The sequence below is a fragment of the Mixophyes fleayi genome, chromosome 4 (genome assembly GCF_038048845.1).
Source record: "Mixophyes fleayi isolate aMixFle1 chromosome 4, aMixFle1.hap1, whole genome shotgun sequence".
In the NCBI taxonomy this organism is placed as follows: domain Eukaryota; kingdom Metazoa; phylum Chordata; class Amphibia; order Anura; family Limnodynastidae; genus Mixophyes; species Mixophyes fleayi.
Genome location: NC_134405.1, coordinates 128,123,655 through 128,142,589, shown reverse-complemented (window position 1 = coordinate 128,142,589; position 18,935 = coordinate 128,123,655). Strand labels below are relative to the sequence as shown.

The 18,935-nt window shown below is 41.0% G+C and overlaps 1 long non-coding RNA gene across 1 annotated transcript; it reads left to right on the top strand.

Moving 5' to 3' along the window:
* Window positions 1-7,590: 7,590 nt before the first annotated feature.
* Window positions 7,591-18,715, top strand: LOC142149960 (uncharacterized). The gene is made up of 3 exons (XR_012690947.1): window positions 7,591-7,641; window positions 8,549-8,641; window positions 18,548-18,715. It is a non-coding gene; the product is annotated as an uncharacterized LOC142149960 (long non-coding RNA).
* The last annotated feature ends 220 nt before the right edge of the window (window positions 18,716-18,935 follow it).

The window sequence follows — 18,935 nt, the reverse complement described above, 5'->3', positions numbered from 1 at the left end:
TCTAGTTTTATTTCCTATTTTATTTCTGAAACTTATTTGTGCAATTTATTGTATGTCTTGTCTTTAACTTTTTAGAACTAAGCCTTGGAAACATTTTTCAGCTTAAGATACATTTAATCTAGCATTATCTCCGTGAAGCTTTGTGAATTTACGAAGCCCAGGGAGACTCATGCTACTTGTGTATGTGATTTAAGTGTGAAACATTAATAAGTGGTTTTGGTGAACGTAAGGACACCATAATAAATCCTTCGTGGTGGCATAACAGGTGTATTCATTGATAAGTGACTAAAGTGATGCCAGTCCGGCCAGCTGTTCAGATTGCTGTATTTGGGACAGGCTGGGCGTTCGTGACACTCCCACCTTTAATTTAACCTATTCAGGGGCAAAACTCCAAGCACAACATTGATCTTAGAATTTTAGACTGTAGGCTGATCTTAGAATGTTCTAGAAATAGATAATTAAGTCAAACACTTTTGCATCTGTGGTGTAACATAATATATTTGTGCTACTCCATTACATCAAATGAGTGCTTAAGTGCATGTCTTTGTCAGCGTCCTAGATCTACATTTTGTTAAAGGGTTTTTGTAATAGGAGAGTGTTATTATGGTGTTATATACTTTCACTATGTTTTACTCTTCCTATGTTGCCTCACTAATTACTTGTACTCTCTTTATGCTTTTACTTGTGATAATTTCATAAACATGTTGATCTTTTTCCCCCTGACTCTGACCAGCCACAGGTACATTTCATCAATTGCTGAGGAATGCAGCAGAGTTAACTGCTGCTTTGCTGGAACAGTAGGAAACCAAAATACAGCAGCATCCCTGGTGAGAGTATGGTACTGCACCAATGTTCTCACAGAAACAAAGGCGCTAAGCACTGACAGAATGTTGTTATAGTGCTCTAACCCAGCTCTCCGGCACCACTGTGCAAGAAAACGAAATATATTGGCAATGGTGTCTACTATATCTGAACTTCGTAGAGGTCATAATCTGCATCTGGACAGATCAAAGCCACTAAAGGCAATGAGCCTTCCACTCTTAACCACTTCTTTCAGGAAATGAAGGATCACAGAGATGTATTCTAGATAGTGGCTTTTGGAGATTCCAGACTAATAGGTCAAATAAGGGCTCTTGAAGGACTTACAGAAGATGCCACTTCTTGAAGAGAATTGACACCTGTGACACTCATAATGTCCAGAAGACCTTTGCAGGGTTCGTTGTGTGTGCAAGAACTTGGGTAGCTGGGCCCAACTTCCCTTTTTTCAATGTAATTTCAACATTTAACAATTTAGGGGACCACTTTTGAGCTGTTCTTTGGGGTGGGGTACACTTGTTTACTGACCTCCTTACCCATTTCCCAGGTACTGAGACTCATAGGTGCCATTTGTTGGGGCACCTTCGAGTTCTCTATGGGAGTTTGCTTGGGTTCTATGCTGATGGTCACTGAAACCACCATGTTTGGGAGATCCACTCTTACCTCCAATAATGGCTTACTTCTGCCACACAACTTTTACCAATTGAGTGAAAGAGAGTGGCACCCTTCCAGGGCTTGAATACCTAAACTTCTGGTGATAGGATCAATGATCAAAGCACCCTTTAGCAACTGCTTAATTCTGCTCTGGTCAACTTGATCATGTGGTGTGCCTCCTTCAGTACCTACAAAATGTTATAAAGCTGGTAGCCACAATCACACATACAGGGGCGGATTAGTAACTTAAAGTGGCCCTGGAAAAAAGACTGAAAGTGGCCTCATGTAGGGCCAAATAAATGGTAGGCGGGGCCCAGTATGTGTGTGCACCCAGTGTGTCTGCCCGTGTGTGTGCCCAGAGTATGTGTGCCCAGTGTGTGTACCTGTATACGTGTGTCCTGTTCTTGTCACTTTTGCCTCCTGTGGCTGCTGGTGTCTTTAGCTCAGTTGCTGCTTGTCTGGATCCTGGAATGTTGGAGGCCCTATTTGGAAAAAAAATGGGTACATGAAATTTAGAAAACTCCAACCATCCCCAGCATTAAATCAATAGCATATACATTACTAAATAGCCATCCTCTCCCCAAACTAAGCACCACATTCAATTAATAGACCCCAAGCTACCCCATCTTAAATTAATAGGCCCCACCAATAAATTAAATTGCCCCACCATCACCCCAGAAATAAAATATTACCCATTAAATAATTAGCCCCCATCTAAACACCACCATTAATTTAATAGCCTACCTCCCACAAACATTATATTAAGAACCCCCCCACACACTCTATTTTAAGAACCCCCACTCCCTTCCATCCCTCGCACTTAATATTAAAAACCCATCACACTATATATATATATATATATATATATATATATATATATATTTATTTTAAAAGCCCCCCATAACACTCACACACTATATTATCATACCCCTCGTTCCCTCACACACTATATGTTAAAAGCCCCCCAATCACACACTGTATTAACAAACTTCCACCCTCCTCCCTCACACTTACACTTAAGCTAGGTACACACTACAGAATTTTCCACCAACTTTTTATGCCGATCGATTTTACATGCGATCGATGGTCCAATCGCTCGGTCCATGGACTGCATACACACTAGCCTTGTTTAGGATGATAAAGGGAAGAGCGGACGTCCCTTTAGCGACTTTTTACAGCCATGTTGTCGTGAGCAATGACTGTAATTTCGTACTCAATGTTGTAGATCAGTCGGAAGTTTATACACACTACACAACGGAAACGAGATTGGAATGAAAATATTAAACGGTACGACCAACCAAATGAGGCGACAATCGTCCATTTGGGCAGACTTTCGACCATCGTGTCACTGCACACACTGACCCGACTTTTGAACGAGCGGTCGTATGTCGGCTGATTTAGCCGATTATTGGCCGAAAACCGTGTAGTGTGTACCCAGCTTTACTTTGTAACATCCGCTGTCAAAGATGCAGACAGCCTCTTCTGCCGATCTGCATGTCTGGCTGCTTCCTCCTATCTGTGCTATAGACAGAGCCGGATTAACGTAATAGGCTTTCTGGGCTATAGCCCAGGGGCCCCGGGCAGTTGGGGCCCTAACAAAGATTTTTAGAGGGCAGTGTTTTATAATTGTTGGTTTTTTTTCAGAACACAGGCCTGTGATCGGTTTGGGGGCCTCATAGTACACTTAGCCCAGGAGCCTATATTGCTTTAATCCGGCCCTGGCTATAGATAGGAGTCACGGCACCTGTGACGTGATGCGCATCCCATGTGACTCCTGCCTATAGCTCTGATAGGAGGAAGCAGTCAGACACAGAGATCCGTGCCACTGCCACATTAAGGAAGGTGGCTGGCCCCTCCTTCGGGACCAGCCACCTTCCTTAATGTGGCAACTACCACACTGACCTCCTCCTCTAGCACCCGTTCTGGGGGGGGGGTGACTCACAATTTATTTTTTATTTAAAAAAAAAAAAATACATTCGGCGGCCTCCTGAGGCCAAGTCCCGGAAGGTTGTATGGCCAATCCGCCCCTGCACACATATGATTGCTCTGAACTTGATAAGACACTGAATCGGTGCAAAAGATCCACCATATGTTCAGGTGACCCATACACACTTTCTAGGGCCTCCATGTTGCAGCCTCTTGGATGCGCAGGGATGTCAGCAGCTGGGCCCCTTAGGTTTTCTTTTATTCGCCGACATTTAGAGGGATCAGGGCTTTGCCACTATTCCATGTATTGGGTATTGTGCCACAATTCATATTCCTCTCCTGCAGGTGTGGACAAAATCCCTGAAAAGGTGCATAGCCTTCTCTAGCGTCCTTCATGCAGCGGCCATGACCTTTTGTCAATTCACTTGTCTAATGCAGTGACTAAGACCTTGTCACCACTATGGTCACTTGCTGGCATTTCAACTGAATCGCCAAGTAGGGGGGTATTAAATGTTCTGCCCACTGCAAATACAGTATAGAGCCAGAAAATCACCTGCGTAGAAGGCCTGCTGAAATACAAAATGCAAAAATGCTCCATAACATTTAGGCGGTGAGTGAAGCATACATATGTAGTAGTAGATGGATGAAGTTGCTGAATACATGTTGGGTGTATTTAACTACGATAGTTGCACGTTAAAAAAAAATGCAATTTTTAAATGTTTTGCATCTATTCCCAATCAGCTCCATGAAAAATCCAACATACAAAATAGCCCTAGATGAATAATTCGGAAGATCTAATTTTCTAGTATGAAGTCATTTTGGGTATTGCTTCAGGTGTTTTGACACTATGCAGACTTTAACTATTGTCACACTGCAAGAATGAAAATAAACATTGAAAACATGAAAGGATAGCTTAATCTAATCATGTAACTACATCAAGTCTTCCATAACCTTGAAAACAAGAGAACTTACTAGATGCATTTTGTGGCATATATCTTCAGTTGCACTAGCTGTTTTAAGTTTATCATACTTAAAATCACTGACATTTTTTTTTATTTTAGTTTTTGTTAATTTTTCAGGATAGAGTGAGAGTGCAGATGCCTGGTAATGAGACTAACCATTACCATGTGGCTTGTTGCACCACTCTCTTCCCTCCTCTGTGCGCCAAAGCCCTCCATTACCTTTGAAGTTGCGGAGGTCAGCTCTACTCCGTTTTTGAGCAGAGTTGCATTATATTTAATAGATAAATATTACCTATGGAGCTGCTCCGCTCCAAAAACCACTGGGGCTTTATGGACAACAGTACATCGAAAGTACAATATGCTAGTTTACATAGCCATAGAGTAATGGGCTGGTGGGTAATGAAGTAACGAAAAGTAATCTAATGACAAATCCAAATATAGTTTTATAGTAAAAAGTTCATAATTTATACTTGCCTACTTTTTGGACCGCCTCCCTGGGTAATTGCGAAGAATGGTAATTATGATGTAATTGGCTTATGGGACCCTGCCCTCTGATGAGACAATCTTTACAAGAAAGAGAAGTGGGATCTGGGAGTATGAGCTATTCTCTCAGAAGTTTGTGAGAACTCCCCAAAATTCAAGAGGCTCCCGGACATTCCGGTAAAGTAGGCAAGTTTGAGATCATTGCAACTTTTTCTTACAACAACAATACAGTATTATTTATAAATTGTAGCATTAATCTACAAACAGTATCACCAGGTTCAGAGCCAGAGGCAAGGGAGGCTTTTCTGTTTATGGGGTGCATTATGCTGTGCTCCAACCCAGTGGTCGAAGTGGGCTGGCATACAGTCATATGCCTTATTGTCACTGCTCCTACTGCCTTCATTGCAAAACTATCAAATTCCATTCACTTATATTTTCCATACCGCCACTTCTAAATTTCCACTTTGACCAATGGTCCTACCACATGGGGAGGATAATGAGAAGAGGCCAGGAGCTCTCCTCCTCACTATCCAAACTTGCTTTCTGCTATCAACACCTCTAATGGCAGTAGGAAATGGATTAGGGTAGGAGAGGCCAGTCAGCACTCTGAGTAGGATGATGTAGCGCACATGATCACATTTACTGGCTCATGATGAAAACATTGTTTGCTCAACAGTTTTCCCTACTGGGCTGAGCAGCAGAAAACCTGAGCAGTATATAACTACTGCAAAAATTTTAAAATAGGCAATGGCCAAATCAGTCTGTAGTGCGGCCTGTATGATGTACTACATGTTAAAATAATGACATAACATTGTTATGTCAGTGACACATTGACAGCAGCAAAGAGCAGGTGACAAAATACAAGTCCTGCACCTAATATAAGTGATGGAATGATCCACTCTAGTCAGGAGATACTGAGGACTCTCACCACTTCTCTGCACCGAAAGGAAAGAATCCTCTGTGGGTATGTTGTAAAAAGTGAGTTGCCGCACACACCCGTGCACCATATGGAGAACTCAGATTTAGTGCATAAGGGAACCACCTAGAGGTTATACAATAAGGAGTTCTGTAGGGGGCATTACTTGCATCTTGCTATGGGCTGACATATGCGAAAACAATAAATGTGTGGATCAAGTTAATAATGTTTGTAGCCCCTTTTAAACTGGTCTGATGTGATGTAGACACTTTTCACAAATGTGCCTACCTTTTGCTCTGGTTCCTCTTCACCTAGATCAGTCCTTTCTTCTCTTTTCTTAAGCTCTGTGGGGCGTAAAAGGGCCCCTGCACATGAAAGTTTAATAACTAGTTCTGTAGTTGAGGCAACACAAGTGTACTGATGCAGTACAAAATACAGATGTTACAGAAATGGGTGACAGACAATCTGTTGAATAAATCGTACTCATTTGTTTAGTCCTACAACACTTCACTTAGTAGCAGGTAATAAATAATATAGATAGTGGTGCGCAGGTTTATCTCAGAACTGGCAATCACTTACCGTGGGTACTGTCCCTCTGCCACTCGACCTGTACATGGGTACACGGTCTCTCGCTCTCTCTCCCTGTCACCTTGTCTCGTTCTGTTCAGATGGACAACACAAGTCACAGGTACCTGGACTGTAGTCATTTTACTCTGGCAATTTGTGTCTGAACTCTCTCAGCAAGTAAACCTGAGAGTACTTGGCACACTATTGGTACAAGTACTCTCAGTCTCCACTCAGCTCCGCACAATATTTACTTGAACCTTTCTCTTTTGGATCTCAGGCTCTTGTCTCTTGGAGACAGCTCACTACCCCTTACAGACATGGTGTAGTTAAATGAGCTGTATCCACTTTAATACTGGCAAGTACTTCAGTGCTCAGGGGGGCTGGAACAGTCAGTACGGGAGTAACTCTGTCTCTAATTCATAATGTGACCGACACTTTTGCTGGCATCGGAGCAGATATTTAAAGCCTCCAATTTTGCTAAAGTTCACCCGACATGCACCCTAACTTGCATGTCAATTACATCCATAAGAAACGCATCTCTAAATATGGGCAGACATATTTAATTTGCATCCGTGCATATTTGCTTGGATGACAGTTTGACAACCTGTGTGCAACTCTAAATCACCTCCAACGTGAAATATTTTGCAACTATGGCACTCAATACCGCCATGTGGAGACTCAATTAAAAATGAAAATGACTGTATATAAATGTTTTAGTATGTAACCCCAAACAATAATTTGGTTTCTAACATGTAAGCTCATTTGAAGACAGGCAAGACATGAGTGAATCAAAGTAAATTAATAGTTTCCATTGTTCCGTTCCATTGCAGCAGGCATACCTGTGCAGAGGTGACATAGGAAACCCCCCTCCCAGCCTAGGGCACTGTATGCTTGAGGTGGCTGGACCCTGCCACCTGGGACCAGCCACTTTGCAGCTTGTGTGCAGATCATTTCTGTCTGCACCATCTCTCCCCTGCTGTGTGTACCCGCCCCTTTCTCTCCTACTGCCAGCATGTCTCATGTGTGCAGCAGGAGGACACAAGACACAGCACTAGATGAAGAGGGTAAGTGTGTGAGTGTGTGCAGGGGCGCACCCAGGGGGGGTTTCCTAGTCCCCAGAAACCCCTGTCCTACCTGGGGTGTCGTATGCTTACAGTGGTTGGCCCCTCTCCCAGGACCAGCCACTACTGCTTGTAATCATCTCCCAGTCAGTCCCCTGCTGTGTGAGCTCAGCTCTCTGACGGCAGATTGGCCCCGCCCCTTTCTCCCACACGGCCAGCATGGGTGTTATACAGGAGGTAGCATCAGAAGAAGAAGGTAAGAATGTGTGTGTCTGTGTGTTTATGTATGTGTGTGTTTATGTATGTGTGTGTATGTGACAGTTTACATGTATGTGTGTTTGATCCTGTGTGTGTGTGTCTGTGCTTGTCTGTGTATGGGGCAGTTTACATATCTGTGTGTTTGACACGGTGTGTGTTTGTAGCAACGCCCCTACACATACTGGACACGCTCACTTGTATTGTGGCGTGGAAACCCCCCTCCTCGAATCCTGCATTTGCCCCTGGTGTGAATGTGTGTGTGTGTGTGTGTGTGTGTGTTTCTCATCTGCTTTTAATGTAAGTGGGGGGATTTAATGTATAAATACAACAGTTCCTTTGTAAACAAGGGCTTGGAGGGGCTTTTAATATAGGTGTGGGGGAGGGGGGATTTTAATGTAAGTGTGGGGGGTATTTTATGTGATGTGGTGTGAAATATTAATTTCATAGTAGGTTGAGAGTGGGAGCTTTTAATTTATTGGTGAGGTGAAGGTTGGGGATATTTAATTTAATAGTGGGGTTATGGCAGACCTATTAAGTGTGGGATAATGGGACTATTCATTTAATGCTGGTGTGGTTTGGGCCCTATTAATTGAATGTGTGGCTGAGTTGGGGGAGAAGGAGAGCTATATCTTAAAAGTGAATGATAATTATTTAATGTTTGAGAGGAAATAGGTTTATTTATCAGATGTAAATACTATTAATTTAATGCTGGGTTGTTTTGGAGGAAATGGATCTTTTTATTAAAGGTGAATGACATTAATTTACTGTCTGGATTGGTTGCTGGGAGGTCTAATTATTAAACATGGGTGCTTTTGATTTAATACCGGGCTGCTTTGGGGGAAAGTGTTTAGTGTTTAGTCATTGCTGGGATTTCCATATCATGTACCTGTCCTTTTTCCAAATAGGGACCCAACATTCCAGGATCCAGACAAGCAGCAACTGAGGTTAAGACACTGAGGTTAAGACACAGCAACAAGTAGTGAAAGCAGAAAGAACAGGTAGGAGAGAGCAGGACAGTCTGCCAACTATTCTGACACACTCAGTCAGGACTTTGTCCTGACTGTAGGGACAGTTGGAAGGTATGTCTGTTTCACACGGCTCTGCTCGAAAAGGGAGAACTGCATGCACCTAACAGTAGTGCATGCAGCATTGTCCATGTATATGATGGGAATAGGAAGAGTTGGAGAGCAGCCAAGCACTGTCTAAAATTATAGCAATGGAACCCCTCTCTAGAAATCCTGAATTTGCCGCTGGGTGAAGCATGGAACAATGGCGCCTGGAGCAAGCACATGTGGGCGCCATGGTGCCATTGTGACTGTTGACATTACTACAATCAACAGTCACAATATCACCTGTTTTAAACAAGTCAACAGAATGAATCTATCGACATTTACACCATACCATTTTGGTCAGATTCACCGTTGCCACAATGACTACATCCCACTTTATCAAATCCATTTGTAAAAAGGAGGTATACAATCACACAGATTGCTAATGTAATTGATTTCCAAAAATGGGGAATGGTGCTATAAAGTTTGAAACATGAAAAAATAAAATATTAGGTATCAAGACCTGCAGTACACTTAACCATCCATATGTTTGGTTGTCAATAATAGAATGTAGATACATGTTTATATATGACTGGTCTCCCAATTAAGGAAAATTCTAATAAAGGATTTATATATTTTTATATAGTTATATTTATGTCCTTAGTAGATTGTATACAATACAGTTAGGACGAATAGGAAAAAAAAGTCCAAAAGCTTTTTAAGAGAAGTATTACTTGGCTTTGTTAACCCTTTGAATGCTAGAGTATGAAACGTTGACCTCTTTGAATAACAAGAAGCATAGTTGGTGCATTTGTGTTAAACTTTTCTACTAGAGATTTCTAGATTGTTAGATGTTGTACTTTCAATTAAATCCTATAGTGTGAAAGTACTACCCTCCCCCCCCCCACGTTTAAGTATATTTCATTACAAGACAGCAAAATTAAAATTGTTTGGGTTTAGTGTGCCATGTGCAAATCCAATTTCTATCAAAATCCTCTTTATCTCAGAACAGCAGTTTCCATTTCCTCTGCTTAGGATAATCCTGTCGTTTAGTTAGGCAATCCTGCATTTGAAGCTTATTTACTGCCATTTGCAGATGTATTTTAATTACAGGTTAAGATTGATCAACTTTAGCTAAAATATTGTCATGTAAATTTATCAATAAGAAATTGATCAAATGAGTTGCTTCCCACTTGTATTTAAAGCATACCTACCACTAGGAATAGTTAGATTCCCATTCCATTTAGCAAAACGTGTGATAAAATTTCTGTGCATTAAAGTTTATTTTACCTCTCATAATGCTGTGAATCAAACAAAGCAATCCATGCAGTATTGCCTGAAAATACATTGTTTTCTTTTACCCTGTAAATGTCATCTTTTCCCAAAACAGTTCATTTTGTAAAGCTTACCAAGCTCAAAGGCGAGGCAAGAAGGGAAGAACCAAATGTGGGAAAGGCATTGTTGCCACCTGTTGTTGGGACACTGCATCTATAGTAGGACAAGTTTTATGGAAGGTCCAGTTTGAGAGACATCTATCTATTCCGGCTGACTGTTTGTACAAAGGGACGTGAAGTCCCAGAGTCAGCTGTGCACAGTCTTTGCCGTGGGGATTATTGTGTACCTCCAGCGTGTCACACGCCGGTCCCATAGTTAGGTGCCGGCGCTGTGACTTTCACTTTAAGAACCATGATTCTGCTTGCTTCTGCCTCAGAGACATTACTTTCACAGGTGTTCCTGGCTACTGTGATCTGGACCTCCTCCTGAACCTCATTGGTCCTGGAGCACTATAATAACCTCCCAAGGTTATGGGCTCATTGCCTGTTCTTTGTGTTACTCTGATTGCATTTGGATCTGGCCACCTGCAAGCTGCAAACTCCTCACTGCTGTTCACCTGCAAGCTGCAAACTCCTCACTGTTGTTCACCTGCAAGCTGCAAACTCCTCACTGCTGTTCAGCTACAAGCTGCAAACCGCTGTTCAGCTACAAGCTGCAAACTCCTCACTGCTGTTCACAGGGCCGGTGCTAGGGTCCATGGCGCCCTAGGCACTTTCTTAAAATCGGCACCCCCCCCCCAAAAAAAATCGGCGCCCCCCCGCGCCGCAGGAACACTTTGACAATCAAATAAAAATAAATAAATTAAAAAAAAATAATAATATTCTATTTACTTACTTACTTACTTTTTTTCTCTTGTCAGCAGATGCAGGGGGCTCTTCACACTTCTTCTGTACTCTCCACTGGCTGCGAAAAACGCTCCTCGGCTTCCAAAAACACAGAGGAAGGGAGTGGAGCGGAGCGGTGCATGCTGGGAGGGGAGGGGACTCTGGGAAATAACTTTATTCACACTGTCTGTCAGTGACAGACAGTGTGAGAACACGGGGGGTGGGGACAGCATTTCTCTGAACCTGGAAGACGCCGCCGAAGAAGACTGATATCACATGATCACTGACTGATGTCAGTGGTCATGTGTGAGTGCTGTGCGGACGGGGGCATCCATAAAAAAAAAAAAAAGGAAACAGCAGGCGCCATTCCGCCGCTGTACGATGTCCCAAACACCGCTGACTAGATTACAAAATCTAGTCAGCGGCGCCCTGCAGGTCCCGGCGCCCTAGGCAACTGCCTAAGGTTGCCTAATGGGAGCACAGGGCCTGGCTGTTCACCTGCAAGCTGCAAACTCCTCACTGCTGTTCAGCTACAAGCTGCAAACTCCTCACTGCTGTTCACCTGCAAGTTGTAACTACTTACCGCTGTTCATCTACAAGCTGCAAACTCCTCTCCGCTATTCATCTGCACGCTGAACGAGTATCGTGAGTTGTTGCTAAACCTGTGCCTTATCTATTGGTTCAACTTTACTGCTGGCTGGCTAAGATCACTGCATCTCGCTGTTAGAGCTACTATCAAGTTACCTGTCACCTGTAGTTCCACGTCTGACACGGGTTATCCTTACTCTGCTGTTACCTGGTTACTGGACTGTTATTGTGAACTACTTGTTGTGCCAGTGGCTGGTACTTTGGCTCAAGTTGCGTGTCTCTGTTTAGTTGCTCCATACTACAGCGAACTTACCATTGCAGTTACAACAAATTCTGCTACCTGTAGTTCCACGCATGAGTCAGATACTACTCACGTCTCTGCTACTTCTAGGCAACATTCTACTGCATGTGTCAGTGTTCATCTAAGTCCTTGGGTGATGTTTAACGCTTACTGCTTTACTTTATAAGAATCAGTGATTCCAGTACCACCTGCTATGTTGAGTCATCTCTACTCTCGGATCAGCTAAAGTTCTATATACTATTCTGTTTGGACTGTATGCTGTACCAGTGATTCACATTCATCTGCTGTGTGGTTCTCTATTGGATCCTAGTGTTCTTATTTATCATCACTGCGTTGAACTGTATATCATCTCATCTCATGCTGTTGCCAAGGGTTACCGACTATGAAGTAGCATATGTGAATTGTGTCTGCATTACTATGAATTGCCGTGTATTCATCTCTGCCAATATATATATATATATACTTATTATCCATGAGAAAAAGAAATTGTTTCATCAGGTAGAGGAAGAAATTAACATTAAAGACTCCCTGATAGAACCACATAAAGATAAAGAAGATTATCGTATTAACGAACAGGTACTCAATAAAAAGCTAGAAAGAGTTGAGACGGAAGTAATTAGAACTAAAGAGAAGAAATTTATGAGGGATAAGCATGATTATGACACCAAAAACATAAAACAGTGGAAAAGACATGTTCCACAACACAACTATAAAAATACCCCCTATCCGAATAGTGCCCCGAAAATGGATACTAACTGGCAAACAGTCCAACATGGACAGAAAAGATTTAGAACTAGTCCCCAGCAGAATCGCCCTGCTGAGCACCTGCCTCTCAGAAATAGATTTACTACATTAGACAGGGTGGATGCTAGCGACAGTGATGATTTTTTGTCTCCAGTTCGTATGTTACACGAAAGGGGGGGAGACAGGAAACACGTAAGAGAGAATATAAGAATAGCTTCGCCACTGAAACGCAGGCACACGGAAGAAGGGGAAAACGAGGGGGCATTCAGAAAGATAAGGAGAAAATACACCACATCGACAATGGAACGTTAAGAACTAATGGGATCTTTAACCTGTCCAAACACCAACTGAGCACATCAGAATTTTCAGTCCTTAGTAAAGGCCTTTCATTTGCCCCTACCACAAAACCTAACAAGTTCCAAATGTTTATAGACATTAATAAATTTACAAGGAAATTAACATTAAAAAGACACTTTGCTAGGAAAGAGACGGCAATAATTTCTAACTATGAGAATGCTTCTAAATCAGGCTTAAAGCCTACTTCAAAATTTTATCCATTAGAATCTAGAAGTAGTCACATAGACCTCTTCCAGGAATTGGTAGTGAAGGATTTATGCCACATGGATTATAAGAATCCAAGGTACCCTAATCTATCTAAACAAGAATTAACAGCTATAGAAACTCTAACTAATAACAAAGACCTAATTATTAAGCAAGCGGACAAAGGGGGGGGCATTGTGTTGCTGGATAGACAAGCATATATTGAGGAAGCCGAGAGACTTCTAAGTGATGAAACATCATACACAAAATTACAAAAGGACCCAACGCCTGACTTTATATCCACTTTAAGGGACACCATCTTGAAGGGTCTACGAAAATATGTTCTAACTAAAGAAGAATATCAATATCTCCTAGTTTTGAACCCTATCATTCCTATATTTTACTATCTCCCGAAGATACATAAATCACTTGATAAACCTCCAGGGAGACCTATAATCGCTGGTATAGATTCTTTAACTTCTCATTCCTCAGAGTACGTAAATGTTTTTTTGAGCAAATATGTAACTAAATTAGAGTCCTATTTGAAAGACACAACTAGTGTACTTAACCTATTTGAAAATTTCAAATGGTGTCCAGAATACACATGGCTTACCATAGATGTGCAATCTCTCTACACAGCAATTGAACATGATAGAGGTATCAACGCATGCAGGGAGTTTTTAAATTCTGACCCCGATCTATCCCAAGACCATAAAGATTTTATTTGTGAGTTAATTAATTTTATCCTTACTCATAATTATTTCAAATTTTTAGACAGCTTTTACCTCCAGACCTGTGGAACCGCGATGGGGACAATTTTTGCGCCAAGCTTCCCGAATTTGTTTATGGGAAGTTGGGAGAAAATATATATCTATAATCCTAACCCTTTCTCGAAGCACATTAAATTTTATAAGAGATACATAGATGACATTCTAATGGTCTGGGAAGGAGATGATGATTCCATTAATTCATTTTTAACATACATTGATAATAATGACCACAATCTTAGATTCACTGCAAACCGCAATAAACATAATATTGAGTTTCTAGATCTAGTCTTGACGGGCTCAGACAATGAAGTTGAAACCCAAAATTTCATCAAGACTGTTGATACTAACAGCTATCTACACTTCAAGAGCAGCCATGTTAATAGATGGAAAACAAATATCCCCTTCTCACAATTCTCTAGAATTAAGCGAAACTGTAGTAACGATTCCCAATGCAAAACCCAACTTTCCATATATGCACAACGCTTCCAAGATAGAGGATATCCTAAACATCTACTAATAGATGCTCTGAAAAAAACAGAGGAGACAAATAGGAATGAATTAATGCAGTATAAGAATAAGGAACCAAAAACTGGATATGTTCCGTTCATCACCAATTATAGCGTAGGGGAACGTAGGATCAGGTCAACACTAATCAAACACTGGGAAGTATTGAGAATGGATCCCATTCTAGCTAGTATCCTACCCACTAAACCTGACATTGTTTTTCGCAAGAGCAGAAACCTCAAAGACACTCTAGCTCCCAGTATGATACCAGAAAGTACCCTGAACACCACTAAAAAAACATTCCTGGAAATCAAGGGATTTAATAAATGCAATCACTGTAATATGTGCAAATATGCACATCCAGATAAGAAAATATTCTATAATCATGACAACAGCATAAAATATGACATTAAACAATTCATGAATTGTCAAACATCATCCGTGATTTACCTATTAGAGTGCTCATGTGGATTGAAGTATGTGGGCAAAACTAAAAGACCACTGAAATTGCGGATACAAGAGCATGTCCGCAATATAAAAAACCGAATAGAATCACATTCAGTATCTAAACATTTCATTAACATACACAACTCAGACCCTAGTTCCCTCACTTTTAAAGGAATTGAAAATGTTCGATTAGGTCCAAGAGGGGGAGATATCCAGACGAAGTTGTCTAGACGTGAGATGTTCTGGATTTTCCAATTAGGTACTTTGGCCCCTGCTGGTTTTAATGAAGGCTATGAGATTGCACCTTTTTTATGATCCTTTATGACTCTTATGTATTTTCATATGTATTTTTATATGTATTTCTATGTATTTTTATGGTTTTATGGTTATTTTACCTGAACTACTCTCGTGCTACGTGTTGTTTTAAGTTAACATTTTATAATGGTATACTCTATGATTGTAATACATATCTGAGCCACTACCCTATTACGATTAGGACATATTTATAATGACTTACTTGCATATACTATATGTAATCTATCTTACCTTATTTATGCATTATTCTATATATATTTACTGTGTATTTTTAAATGTCTTATATATTATATTGTGTTCACATACATGAGATCCTTAGATCCCGTTATCTACCACTATTTCCAGCACTTTAGCACCTGCACTAAGATGGCCGTTTTCTGGAGCCATCTATTCATAATTCCTTTACAAAGATGGCCACCGCCATCACCTGTACAAATATGGCCGACAAAAAGGTCATTCCACTAGAATTCCCCTTTACCAAGATGGCCACCGCCATGTATTGTATGTAACTTTTGTCACAATCACTGTTAAATCCTTCCCCCTCATCCTTACACTATATCCCTCAACTACACCTTGAAATAGCAGAATAAGAGACTGTCTGTGATTAGTAAATCACGACAGTATCGTAGCCGCGCATGCGCAGTAAGACCGATGGGTCGCGCATGCGCAGTTCGTCTAGCGCAATGCGCATGCGCAGTTCGTCTAGCGCAATGCGCATGCGCAAAATGGCGATGCGCATTACTATAAATAATCCCTGGTTTCAGGCCACACTTATCACCTCCTGAGGAAGTCCTGTTTGAGGACGAAACGCGTAGAGGCTTCTTTCCAACTGTTCCTGTGTATTTGGGTCACCACACCATTAGTCGCTCCTGTGCGGAAGACTGTGGGAGGTTCCTGCTGTACCTGAGGACATGGTATATCTGATACCTGAATTTCAGATAAGCTTGCATTATTATTACTCTTTGTGAGTGTGCATTTTATATGTTAAAATCCTGATTAAATACTGTTACCTTGAAATACTACACCATATAGTGTATTATCTCCCTTTTTTTCTTACCCATTGAGTGGAAGAGAGATATGTTTACAGTATGCTGATGTTTTTGACTGGAGACCAGACTTGCAGTTGCTGAGTATGCTGACCACATAATATTGAAAGTGAAGTGGTTGTTAAGCTGTGTTCCAGTCTTTGGATTAATCATACAGATAAGCGATATAATTTCCTTTGGGTGTGTAATACTATGGTGATGGGCTATCACTAACACACTGCTTCTACTAATCCTATGCCTATATCATTCTGTCTTTTATATGTGCAAACTGGACTTATACCCTTGGTCCTATAAGACCGTCCAGCAAACGTGGAACTTTGATTCATTGACTATATTATCATTTCCCCACTGAACCTGGGATAAATTCCTAGTAACACACCATTGTGCGCCGTATCCTTGTTTGACTTTCCATTTGACTCTGGACTTACCCACCTATTATAAGGAAGGCTGCCTCCATATGTGGAAGAGGTGTATGTGTGGACTTTCTCTATACTAACTTTATACAATACTGCTGTGAGCGCCATTGTTTATTACGTTTTTGGATATATATATATATATATATATATATATAGTTAACCCGTGCATGATACTCATGCATTCTAGTCAAATCAAGCTACTTAAGGTGTTAAAAAGGTTCTCGTCATGCATTTGAGCCTAGCCCAGGCCTCCACAGGGGAAGAGCGTTACTTCCCGATGCAAGCGCCCTTCTTTAACGTGGTTAAAATGAAAAATGTTTGTTCCCCGGGGCGATGTTAGGGCAGGGCGCCTAACTATGCTGGAGGTACACAATAATCCCCTTTCCGACTTCTGAGTCTGCCGGGGGCTGCGCAGTATGTGCAGGTCCGCTCGGCAGGGACAGTGTGCTGCCCGGCTGCTCTGTTTGTGTTTAAAACACAATCAGAGCAGCCGGGCAGCACACTGTCACTGCCAAACGGACCTGCACATACTGTGCAGCCGTCGGAAGCAAACCCCTGCTAGGGGGGAGGGGCAATTGCCCCGATCGCACCCCCCTGGATCCGCCACTGTACACATGTGTGTTCATGAGGTAAAATTACCTCACGAAAATGAGTTTGACCCCTCAACTCGTCAATAATGTCAGTATACCAAATTTCAGCCCTTTTTGAGTTTTTTCCCCCACACACACTAAGAATTTAGTAGGTCAGTTAACCCGTGCATGATACTCATGCATTCTAGTCAAATCAAGCTACTTAAGGTGTTAAAAACTCCCCACTGTCACCCCCGGCAACTACCAACCACTCCCAACTGTCACTTCTCCTTCAAGAAATATATAGGTCAGTATATAACTCTGCCCAGCAGGTGGCGCTGTAGCTTGTTTTGTTTTTTTTCACACACGCCACTAGCCATTTATATAGTAGATCTATTCCTGTTGTACCAATATTCAATACACTACGTTGCAGCACTACTACTTTCTCCTGTTATCATTTGATGCTTGTAAGCCGTGAACTTATCCTGTGAATATCATTGTATTCTGCCTCCACCATCCTCGATAGTAGAGGCAAGGGATCTGCAAAAAACCTCAGAGCCGTGACACAGCGTTCAAAGGAGCGGTAACTAAAGGTGATCAAAAAGTAAAAATGTTGACTATAGCAACCAATCAGATTCTAGCTGACATTTATTTGTATGTACCAAACAAATGAGAACTAGAATCTGATTGGTTGCTATAGGCAACATTTTCCAACTTCCACTTTTTCCAACCAGCAGCTTGATAAATTTACCCGTAGGTTATTTAGGTTCTAACCTATTCTAATCCTTTCCCATTACACTCAAAATTTCAGTTTCCTTTTATGTTTTGTGTACCAGGGAATAACTTACTTAATTTCTACAGGACCTAAAATGAACGAATCTGGATGTTAGTACCTAAAATACCTATTTTGACTGTTAGAAACTAAAAAGACCGAATTCTGTTACTTAAGTTGAACCTATAAAAATTGAAGAAGTCAGACAGTTCCAGCATCACCTTGTGTGATTTGATTCCTTATTTGTGTGGATTGAACCTACTGTCCACCAAGGTGGTGCTTTCACATATGTATGTGTGTGGTCAGACTTACAGTGTTCTGTGCCTGTATTCTTGCTTGTTGCTTATTCCTGTGTGTTAAGGAATGTTCCAGTAGCTGTGTACAGAAGGGATTATACCTAAATGTAAATCCTCAAAACGTGTTCTACTGCAACAGTGGATTGTAGCTGATAAAAACTTTTTAACAAATGGAAAAGCTATATATTGTCAATCATGTCCGAAACAGGTAAGGTTCATTGGTTGCATGTATCCTAGTATTTTACGTATCTTTTCCTTACTGTGCTAGTTGTAAATGTCGGACAGCATATAACTTAAGTAAGCCCTCCAGACTGAATGACAAACCCCATAATATAATATTTTCCAATGGTATTTTTTTTTTTTAAATATATTTTTGTTTACTTCATAGGTACCTACAGAAAAAATGCTCCCCCTTGCTGCAATATCAGCAGTCAGCAACTATTTTGACGAATGCTGACAGGAATAAATCTAACCTAAAGCAGAGCTTCTCAAGGTCAAAGTTGGGTACTGAACCCAAATACATGATGTTTAACCTGTTTCTATGTGATGCTCTCACTGCCACCAATATATATATATATATATATATATATATATATATATATATATATACGTATGATAAATTAATGCTTTTATTGCTTATCAGGAATCTGTGAATTCCACCTTGATTTTTTTTACTGTATTTAAGTCAGTTTTTTCAATTGATACAATTAAAGTGTTTGCCGCTTCTTATTGTTTTTTTTTGTTTTGTTTCTTGATACTAATTTGGAGGTAGCTGG